General features: G+C 42.3%; 1 pseudogene; it reads left to right on the top strand.

Annotated features, from left to right (window-relative positions):
* Positions 1–8542, top strand: part of LOC102857496 — a 43274-nt pseudogene extending 34732 nt beyond the window's left edge.
* Positions 8543–10778: the final 2236 nt, after the last annotated feature.

Here is a 10778-nt window from a genome sequence, read left to right as displayed (position 1 = left end):
GTGTTAATATATCTGCTTTCTGATTTCCTTCCACTAAAGGACCTGGGAGAGCAGAATGACTCCTAATATGTTGTACACTGTACTTATGATCTCGATCATGAATTAATTTTTGTAAATCTTTTAATAGAAGAATAATAGTAGATTCTCCTGAGATGACAGCAGTTTCAATATGAGGAAAAAGGACGAACCACATACTTTAAATCAGTGTAAAGGTTAAAAGGTTCTTTGTAATGTTCAAAAGCCATACTCACAGCTGTAATCTCTGCCTTTTGTGCAGAAATTCCCAGATTAATTCTAACAATGGGTGTTTTCCCTATAGCATAAACAGCAGATTTGCCATTGGATGAGCCATCAGTAAATACTGTAATAGCCCCCTCGAAGGCTCTGCTGAGTATTTATTAGGAAAAATAATTTCTGTCTCTTGTACAAATTTTGAAATAGGGTTTTGTGGGAGGTGATGTTTAACTTGACCTGAATAATTAGCCAATGCAATTCCTCAGTCGTCATCATTTTGTAATAGATAGTCCATTTGATGTCTCTTGTAAGGTACTATTATTAAAGACATTTCCTTGCCAAATAATTTTTTTGACCTAATTCTTCCTTTCATAATCAAATGACTACACAAAGTAACATAAGATGGCACCATTTTTGTCTGAGGATGAGGCAAATGTGTCCATTCTAGAATCCCATTTTGCTACAAGCATGCTGTTGGTGTAAATTTAGACTTTAATATTATTAAAGCCCACTCTTTGGTATAGTCTAATTGTACTACTTTAGCAGTCTGTATCTTATCCTCAATTATCTTTAATTTTTCTAATGCTTCTAATGTCAAACTTCTTTTAGATTTAGGAGAAGCATCTCCTTTTAATATATTGAACAAAGGATCAAGCTCTCCAGTGGTAATTTCTAAATATGGCCAGATCCAATTAATGTTCCCTAATAATTTCTGAAAATCATTAAGAGTCTTTAAGTTATCTGTCTTCATCTGCATTTTTTGGGACATAATATATTCATCATGTATAACCTTTCCTAAATAATTAATTGATTTATTATGTTGAATTTTATCAGGAGCTATATAATTAGCCCATGTTTCTAGTTGTTAACTTTTTTTCTAATTTTATTATTTTTCGGCACATCCCCATAGCTAGGTGGCGGTAGTGCATTTAGGGCCTTTTTGGAAGAGGTCTGGGACATTTGAAAAGGTCCATATCCATCATCTTCCCAATGATACTTAGCTGCTTCTTCCTCTAAATCTGCCTCATCCTGGGAGTCTAATCATTCATCATCAGTACCTTCCTGAGCCGCAGCCTGCGCTAAAACCTCTTCAGAAGAAGAATATTTCTTTTTACTGTCTGAAATTAAGGGAGCACCCTCCTGATCCTCAGCTATTGAAGGAGCCTCTTCCATGAAGATCTCCATTTCACTCTTATCCATTAACATGTCTCTAATTTGTACCCTCACAGCAAATGCTTGTACCGGGACTTCCCCAGCACCCTTTGTTTCATAAAAACGTCTCATATCAGCACCTACCTTCTTCCAGTTGCCAAGAGAAAGACTACCTTCCTCTGGAAACCAAGGACTTACTTTTAACACAGAATCATAGAATTCACTTAAACTCTTTCAGGGGACTTTTACCCCGCGAGCAGCTAACATATGACTCAAAACTGGAACAAAAAGATTTTTACCTTTTGAGTGTAATTGTCCCATGATTAATATCTGCACTTACTCGTCTTAACCCAGCGAATATGCTTCGGGCGAACCTACAGCATTCTGCGACGAGAGCCGACTTCTGACTTGAAAAATATTTAAAGAAACAAAGAGGAGAGATAGCTTACCTGGGTGTTCCTCACTTTCGAGCCCCAGGTTCCAGGCGGCAACTGCCACGGGCTGCTCCAGTCGGGAGGGGCTTGTAAGCCTGAGGTCTAGGGTCTCAAAGAGGGAACACGAAGGTGGGTAGAAGTTCGGCGAAGGGACGATGAAAGAACACAAGACAAACAGTCAAGTGAGCTTGATGATTTTCATTCTAAGTCATTCTAATTCTCCTTCTTTCTTCCTTGCTTATTGCATTTAACATGCTACATTTATATTCCATTTTTACAATTAGAGGCTTAATCAACAGCCAAAAAAAAAACCCAAAACAACAAAAGTAAGAATAAAGTTGACATTATTTTCTTGCACACAGCTATTCTATTCTTTATGGTCATGGTTCTTTGGTAATTGGAGAGCTTGTTAAACAATGGCTTTTCACTTAAACATTTTCTTTTTAAACCTGTTTTTAAACCTGTTCTTCAACTTGTTTGGTAGCAAAGTTACAAAGTAAAAAAGTTACATTTTAAATTTAAGCTGATATACTTTACGTTTTTAGCTAAATTTACAATATTATTTATTTCCATTCAAAAGACAACACTTTTACACTTTCCATTATTTTACACTTTCCATTATTCCAGGGGTGATCACTATCTCAATAAGGGGGCTTTGGTTTATAAAAAGGATGTTTTGGATCATAATATCACCTAAATTCATCATTCTAATCTCATGTTTCATGATTTATTTTACCACTTATACCTTTCATAACATCTTCCTTCTGGTCACTTTCAAGCCTTTTGAAAAACATATCCCAAAAACCATCAGGGTGTTTTGCATTAAATTAATCATATTTTCCAGTATATGGAAGAGGTTTATCTGTAGGCTCTGGAATTCTGTAAGGGCCTCTCCCAATAGAGGGCTGCCACAAACAACCATTACCTAATAGATAAATAATTCTTCCACCTGGTGTTCTCATGGTGGGGGGCAAGGGTTTGGGTTTTTCTTTTGAAGGAGTTCTTATAAGCCCTAGAAATCTAGGAATCTCTGGAGTGGTCATCTCTAGGATTTCCACCATTAATTCTTTTTGTTATAATGCATCCATGAATTCCCTTAAAATTGTATTATTCTTGAGAAGTTTTCTAATGCTAAAAGAACCGGAGGTAATGTTTGCACATCAAAGTCGTCACCTCCATTTAGTTCTTTCTGGGAACATCTAACAAACTTTTAGTAGGAACACTTTGTGTAAAGAACACAGCCTTTTTTCCCTGTCCCACATAGAAAACACAAAGAGACAATAGAAGAGAAATTACAGAAAGGCCAAGAACAATCATGGAGAAAGCACACGTTCCGAGAGGCTGACTTCCTTGAAGTTTTCGCCTCAATCGGGTGATTTTGTCACGCAGACTCCCTTGGAGTTGGTGTGGCAACCAGCCGGGTGTGAGGTCATCCGGGTCTTCTGGCAGGTGGTCCTCGGGGTGGACGTGGGAGAGATTTCATTCTGCAAACACTGCTGGTGATGGACGTGTATTTTAAGGAGAGAATCTGGGGCTGCAGTGGCCGCTTTATGGTGAGTTTGTTGATGGTGAAGGGGAAGCCCCAGCTCCCGGGGATTTGGGGTCGGGTGTTAGGGTTCCTCCCGTGGTCGAGGCCAGAAAGAAGCGAAAGGAAGCCTCTGGGCTTAAATACCTGGATCCCTTTTCCCCTTGCAAAAAAAAAAAATCATGCAGAAAAAGGTCGGGGGGGGGGGTACCCTTGGGGCCCTGAAGTGAAGTGGTGTGTGTCCACGGATGGTGTGAGTCTAGGGATGGTGTGAGTCCAGGGATGGTGTGAGTCCAGTCCTGGTGGAAGTCCCGGGAGTAAATGAGGCTAAGCCCTGTCTGTTCAGCACTTGGGGAGAAGAAAATAGACAAGTTGTCATCTTGAATTAACATGTTGTGAGACCTGGCACTGCCCTTCTATTTCTGACTTGTGTCTGCAATTAATTTCTCAAGAAAGATGGAGTTAATGAAATACAGGTATAATAGAAATGGTAATGCCATTCCTGCAACCAAAAGATAATTTAGGGATTGTGAAAGACTCCATCCAGGGGCAGATAGACACAGATACCCTCCTTGTAGGGCCTGGATCAAACTATAAGCTCCCTGTAATTCTTGGCAGGGAGCACAGACCTGGCATGAAAGTATAGTTCTTTAAGAGTTCCTTAAAGGTGTGTTTCTTTTTTAGGGAAAGTAAGTCTTTTATTACTTACTAATAAGCCAATTGAAGACATTGCATGGTCAGAGGGAACACTGGGGAGGCTCAGGGTGCACCTTGATCCCTTCTTTATTTTCCTGGAACAGGGTACAGCCTTCTGTGGCTCCCCACTCCTACCATGGATGCTGTAGGTGGAGTCCAGCTGGAGGTCCTCCTGAGTTTTCATGGCCCTCCCAGCTGGGACACGATGACTGGTTGCTCTTGAGTAGCAATAGTGCTGACACAGAGAGAGGTGACAGCACAGAGCAGACAATGTCCTCACACCCAGTTCTGTAAGCCACCTGGTTCCACATGTTGCCGTCTGCCACGTTCCTCACATTCAGATGTGCACTCGTTTCAGACCCCTGAGCTAGTTCAGACCCATCTTGTTGAGTTGTATACAGTGGACAATTGCACCCTCATATATAGGGTGCATACAGGTCTCCAGCCTTCTTTGACAGGCTCCTTCAGTTTTCCAAGGCTTTAAATCTTCGGACAAGGAGGTGACCCATTCTTCTCCCTCCAAGAGTCTGGAGGATTCAAACTGCTAGAAACACAAAGTCCCTGTCATCTGTGTTGGTAGTGCAGTTCATCCTAGGTGACTTTATGAATTGTATTATTTTATTCTTTTATATTGAAATATCTGATATGTCATGAAATAGGAACAGGAAAGAAAAAATATTTTCAACAAATAAAATATTGAACATCAGCAATATTTTTATATAATAACTAAGGATGACAGAAGACAACTTAATGCCTTTGAGTTGTGGTACTAGAGAAGGGGATTGAACTTACCATAGACTACCAAGAGAAGAAACAGATCTGTCCTGGAGAAGTTGAAATCAGGTTGCTTTTTAGAGGCAAGCACTGTTTTTTCCTTTCTTCAAGGATTAGAATTTTTCTTTTTCCACACTTGTTATTGTCATTCAAGATTAGTTTTTTACTGGTGAGCTGTTTTGCTTGTTTCTTTTTCTCTTTTTTAAAAGAAGTCCAAAGAGCAATGAAGAACAAATAAAGTATCAGACTTAAAGTACAAGTTGTTTGTTGTTATGTGCCATCAAGTCAACTACGATTCATACTGACCCTTTGCGCAATAGCTCTGAACGCTTCTCTATCCTGAGACATTCTCACTGTCTCTGACACATCTACCCTCAGTGCTCCAGTTACTGTGTCAATTCGTCTCATTTGGAGTGTTTCTTTCCTGTGCTGTCTCACCACCCTTCCAAGAATGATACCCTTCTCTAAAGACTGGTCTCTCCTGGCTACATGCCCAAAGTTATGAAAGACAGAGCCTCAAAATCCTTGAAGCAAGCTTTTTGAAGCTCTGCCTCACTTCCTTTGGTGTATTGCTGGGATGGACCAGTCCTTGGAGAAGGATGTCATGCTTGGAAGGGTGGAGGGACAGCACAAGAGAGGAAGACCCCAGATGTGATAGATTAACACAGTAACTGAGGTAATGGGGGTAGATGTGTCGAAGACAGTGAGACTGGCACAGGTAAGGGCAGAGTTCAGAGATTTTCTACATCGGCTCACTATTAGTTACAATTTGATGGCACGTAATAATAACAATAATATACTTGCTTTTCATTTTCTCAGTGTTTCTAGTCAGTTTCGATTCTGTGAAGTTCTAGATCACCAACACTCTGAACCTCATTAAGTTCTGCAGGATAGTTTTGCAAATTAGAATTCATTCTATCCATGTGGACATTATCATTGTATTTTTCTTCTCCTAAAATAAAGGTCAATCTACAGAATTTTCATAACAGACCAGGCAAAGCTAATCTGCAAACACTGCAACTCACTATGGCCATAATTATATTTTTAGAAATAATCTCTCTTGAAAATGGAAGATCTCATGTAGATTACTTTGAAATATGCTAAAAAAGACCCCATGTAATTATATACCATCAGGTCTGAACTCCCTCTTAGCTAACCCTCCACTAAGTTTTCAGAAGCTGTAAATCACAAGAGGAGAGATTGCCCATCTGTCTAGCAGGAAGTGGTTGCTGGGTTCACTTTGGCTGTCTTCGGGTTGGGAGTGGAATTTCTGACCACTTGGCCACCCAAATTCCACCTAATGTCTGATAACTATTTGGACAGGTCTTTGAAAAGTGGCCCTAGAGTCACATGGTCCTAAGTAATTTCTCTCATGAATTCACATGATTGAGAGGACCAGAAGGTGTTGGTCATCAGCTGCTACCCTTAGACTTGATCACAAAACTAGGTATAATCTTATGCAGAAGACCTTGCTATTGAGAACTGTTTCCTGAAAATAAGCAGTTAAACTTCTCACATGCAGACTCTTCAAGACAAATGAAACTCTGCTCGTTGTGAACCTTGATGGTGAACTACTGTTTATCTATATCTCCTTCATTCTAGGAACCTGTTACCTTTGAGGATGTCAGTGTGGATTTCACAGAGGCAGAATGGAAGACCCTGAGCTCCGAGCAGAAGAGTTTGTACAAAGAAGTGATGCTGGAAATTTATAATAATCTCCTGTCCTTGGGTGAGTATAGACTCTTCTCTTCTCTTCTCTTCTCTTCTCTTCTCTTCTCTTCTCTTCTCTTCTCTTCTCTTCTCTTCTCTTCTCTTCCCTCCCTCCCTCCTTCCCTCCCTCCCCCCTCCCTTGACATTTTGTAGTCTCCTACAACATGTTATCTGAATCCTGGGGGCCCAGTGGTTGTGAACTTAGCGTCTAACATAAATGTGGACATTGAGTGTGGTGAGCCAGTCCTGATTAAAAGAATCTGAAGTCAGCCTCTGTAAAGGTGAATAGCCTTGTAATTCCTAGAGGCAGGTTCTCCTTGGTCAGGCAGAGACACAATCAGTTCTAGTAATTCCCCCCCCCCCAAATGTCATTGTTCCTATATAATACAAAACAGCTTGTGGTTAAAGCTAACCTCAGCATCGGTGGCTACTGTCAACCCCTGATCTAAATTAGGAGCTGAGAGTGGCACCATGCCCTCAACCAGGGAGAGTTTGTTGACTTGCTTTTTTGGTTGTGATTTTTGGTGGTAGTCTGTGGATCCTGTAGTAGGGGACTCCATGGATGAGACAGTGCCTGTCATGAGAGCAGAAAGACAGCCCGACCATCCCCATTATAGCCACTCTAATGCAAACTTTCTCTCTTCAGCAGAAACAGAGCCACCAGTCTACACCTCTTCCTCTTGCCTTCTGGCTTTCTGCTGTCCGCAGTTCCTCACCCAGTATGTGCAACAGGTCTTCCCAGAGTTGTATGCAGAACATTATGTCCACCCAGCAGGGGGGAGCCCAGGGCCTCAGACCCAGCAAGAACATCAGGATTCTCAAGAGACCTGCTGGAGTGAATGCACAGAAGGTCAGGAGAGAGAAGTCTCCAACGCTTCCTGTGGAAGGGCAGGGAAGAGAGCAGCTCCATGGGAATGTGGACCAGATGCCTATTGCATTGCCAGCTCAACCCAAAGTGAGTCAACCATCCCCAGGGAGAGGAAACTCCGAGGGCTGGAGCCCAGCTCAACCCAAACAGTGAATTTTGTGGAATCAGAGCAAACATGGAAGGGATTAGAAACCTCCAATTTTGAATCTGTTAGGTATAATAAGGAAACCCTAGCCTCTGGTGTGGTATTAAACGTCACTACAAACCAGAGAGCTCTCCTCCGGAAAAGACCTTTACTTTGCAGTGAGAATCAGCAAGACTCTACTCAGTTACCAGATCTCATCACACAGCAGAGGACACACTCAGGGGAGAAGCCTTATGTTTGCAAGGAGTGCACACGAGCTTTTGCCAGGAAGTCATATCTTACTGTTCACCGGAGGATACACTCAGGGGAGAGGCCTCATGTTTGTAAGCAGTGTTCACGAGGCTTTACCCAGAAGGCATATCTTACCTCACACCTGAGGACACACACAGGAGAGAAGCCTTTTGTTTGCAAGGAGTGTAGTCAGTCATTTTCTCAGGTCTCCAATCTCGTTAGACACCAGAGGACACACTCAGGGGAGAAGCCTTATGTTTGCAAGAAATGTGGGCGAGCCTTTTCCCAGTCATCAAATCTCACTGTACACCAGAGGACGCACTCAAGGGAGAGGCCTTAATGGTTGCAAGGAATGTGGGCTCAACTTTTCCTAGTCGTCAAATCTCATCAAACACCAGAGGACACACTAAGGAGAGAGAACTTATGTGTGCAAGGAATGTGGTCAAGCCTTTTCCCAGTCAGAAAACCTCATACACCAGAGGACTCACTCAGGGGAGAAGACATATGTTCGCAAGGAATGTGGACACGACTTTACGCAGTCATCCAATCTCATTGTACCCCAGAGGACACACTCAGGGCAGAAGCCTTATGTTTGTACAGAATTTGGGCAAGGCTTTTCCCAGTCATCACATCTCCCAAGACACCAGAGGACACACCCAGCAGAGAATCCTTAGGTTTGGAGTGATTGTGGGTAAAACTTTACCCTGATAATAAAAACCAGTGGACACCAAATTACACACTCTGGGGAGAAGCCTTTTATTTGCTTTGAGTGACGGAATGCCTTTACCTGTAAGTCATATTGAAAACCAAAGGACACATTTAGGGCAGAGTCTTGGGTTTCCAAGGAATGTCAGCAAGCCTTTTCCAGAAAGTTACATCTTAACCCACAGCAAAGGACACATGCAGGGGAGAAGCCCTATGTTTGCAATGACTGTTTCTTCAGTCTCATCATACACTAGATGCATCACAAAGGAGGGAAGTGTTAAGTTTCCAAGCAGTCTGAGTGAGGCTTCAGACCTCACTGTACACCAGAGGACAAACTCAGGAGAGAAACTTGATGTTTGCAAAGAGAGTAGGAGAGGCTCTGTTAGGAAATATCTCATTGTACACCAGAAGACACTCTCAAGGGAGATTAATGTTTGCAAGAAATGTGAGTGAGCCTTCCGCACAGTGTCACATCTTAACACTCGCCAGTGGAGGCACTCAGGTGAGAAGCCTTAAGTGTTCAAAGATGTGGGCAAGCCTTTATCTGGATGTCACATTCCAAAGGATGCACTCATGACAGAATCATTGTGTTTGCAAGGAGTGTGGGCAAAACTTTAACGATAAGTCCAAACTCATCCGTCACCAGAGGAGACACTCAGAGAAGAAGGCTTCTCTGGGCAAGGAGTGTGGGAAACACCAGATTGCGTCATACAAGTGTGGAAACATTGGAAGCTTAAGGGAGAGGAACTTTGTGTTGGCATGGAGTGTGGGCAAAGTTTAAAGTCAGATCTCATTTTTCATTAGAAGATGCACTCGTGAGAACTCTTGTTTGCAAGTAATTATGGGCTATGCTTTACATTTTTATCAGTTCTCAGCAGACACCAGAGGACACATTACAAGAGAAACCTTATGTTTGCATGAACTGTCAGCACTTTACCAGAATGTCCAATCTACTGGCAAGCACAGGACACCCTCATACGTACTATTTTTGTTAGAAAATAGAAGTGAAGCTTTACACAATATGTGATGTAATTACATACCAGAGGAGAGACTTGGGGGGAGAAGGCTTATGTTGGCAAGGAGTCTTGACCAGGCCTTATCCAGAAGTCAAATCTCATTACTCGCTAGAGCACACTTCCAGGTTTGGAAACGCTGACATGCACCAGAGGCTTTACCCTGAAGAAGTCTAAGACTTTTGGTTTTTTTTTTAATTTTATTATTATTTTTTATGTGTGTACCATCAAATCAGATTTGACTGATACAGGAGGTGATTGTTCCTCCTTCTCCAGCAGAGCATCTGGTGGATTTGAACTGCACGCCTCTGGGATTGCAGTGCAGCTTCTTGCCATTAGGCCACCAGAGCTCACCTGTTGTGCTGGCTTTTTAATAGACTGCCGGAATGGACCTTCATTTGATATGTGATTTCCCCCCCACACACACACCCTGATATGTGATTTTTAAACGCTTTGTCCCTTTTTTTATTGTCTTCCAGTCTGGATAGTACAAAGACACTAAAGTTGTTAATTTACAGTTAATAAAGATTTAATAAAGTTTAACTGACATATTTTTTTCTTTCGTTCCTTAAATTTGGTGGTACTTCTAAGAATGCAGACATATCAGAGTCAGAGACATTTCACCCCATGTCAGATGATTAAGAGTTTTGCAGGTGACATATTGGTTGAGGTGGTGCCCAACTCGTGGTGGAAGGTTGTGGAAATATTCCCCCACCTCAGAAAACCAGGGTCCCCTATTGTTGGGCATAGTACTTGTCAGAGGGACAGGCAGTTCCCCAGTCTCACTGATCTCATCCTCTTCATCTCCAAACACCCTATTTTGCTTCATTCTCGTTCCTTCTTCATCCTCTTTTCCCCAACTCATTTTGCTGCCTCCTCTACAGCTTCCCTTGTGACAGTACCTGTGACTGAACCAGATGTGTAAGCTGAGTCACAAGAGTAAACGTGTACTCGGCAGGTGCTGTGGTAACCCCTGGAGATTCACAGTCATGGTCCAAATCTGGCTACAGTTGGATGATGTGGTTTTTCCTCTTTCTGCTTCTCTGGGGAGTCAAACCACAGATCCAAGGACAGTGGCCTGTGAGGTTTTCACCTACCTTCCTGCGAAGGTGCTGTTACTTGTGATTGCTCTCTTTGGCCAGGCCAGAGACAAAACAAATGAGTTCCTGGAGTGAAGGCTTTCCCTGTTCAACAATTGGCAAAGCTGTTCAGAGTAATCAGTGCCCTTGGCAACAGCCAGCATCGTGAGGGGGTTTTGAATGGTGCAAGTTTAGGTTTTCTCTCACATCTC

The sequence above is a fragment of the Elephantulus edwardii genome, unplaced genomic scaffold, assembly GCF_000299155.1.
Source record: "Elephantulus edwardii isolate Elephantulus edwardi_28Jun2011 unplaced genomic scaffold, EleEdw1.0 scaffold00236, whole genome shotgun sequence".
Taxonomy (NCBI): domain Eukaryota; kingdom Metazoa; phylum Chordata; class Mammalia; order Macroscelidea; family Macroscelididae; genus Elephantulus; species Elephantulus edwardii.
This window is presented reverse-complemented; position numbering and strand designations above follow the sequence as displayed.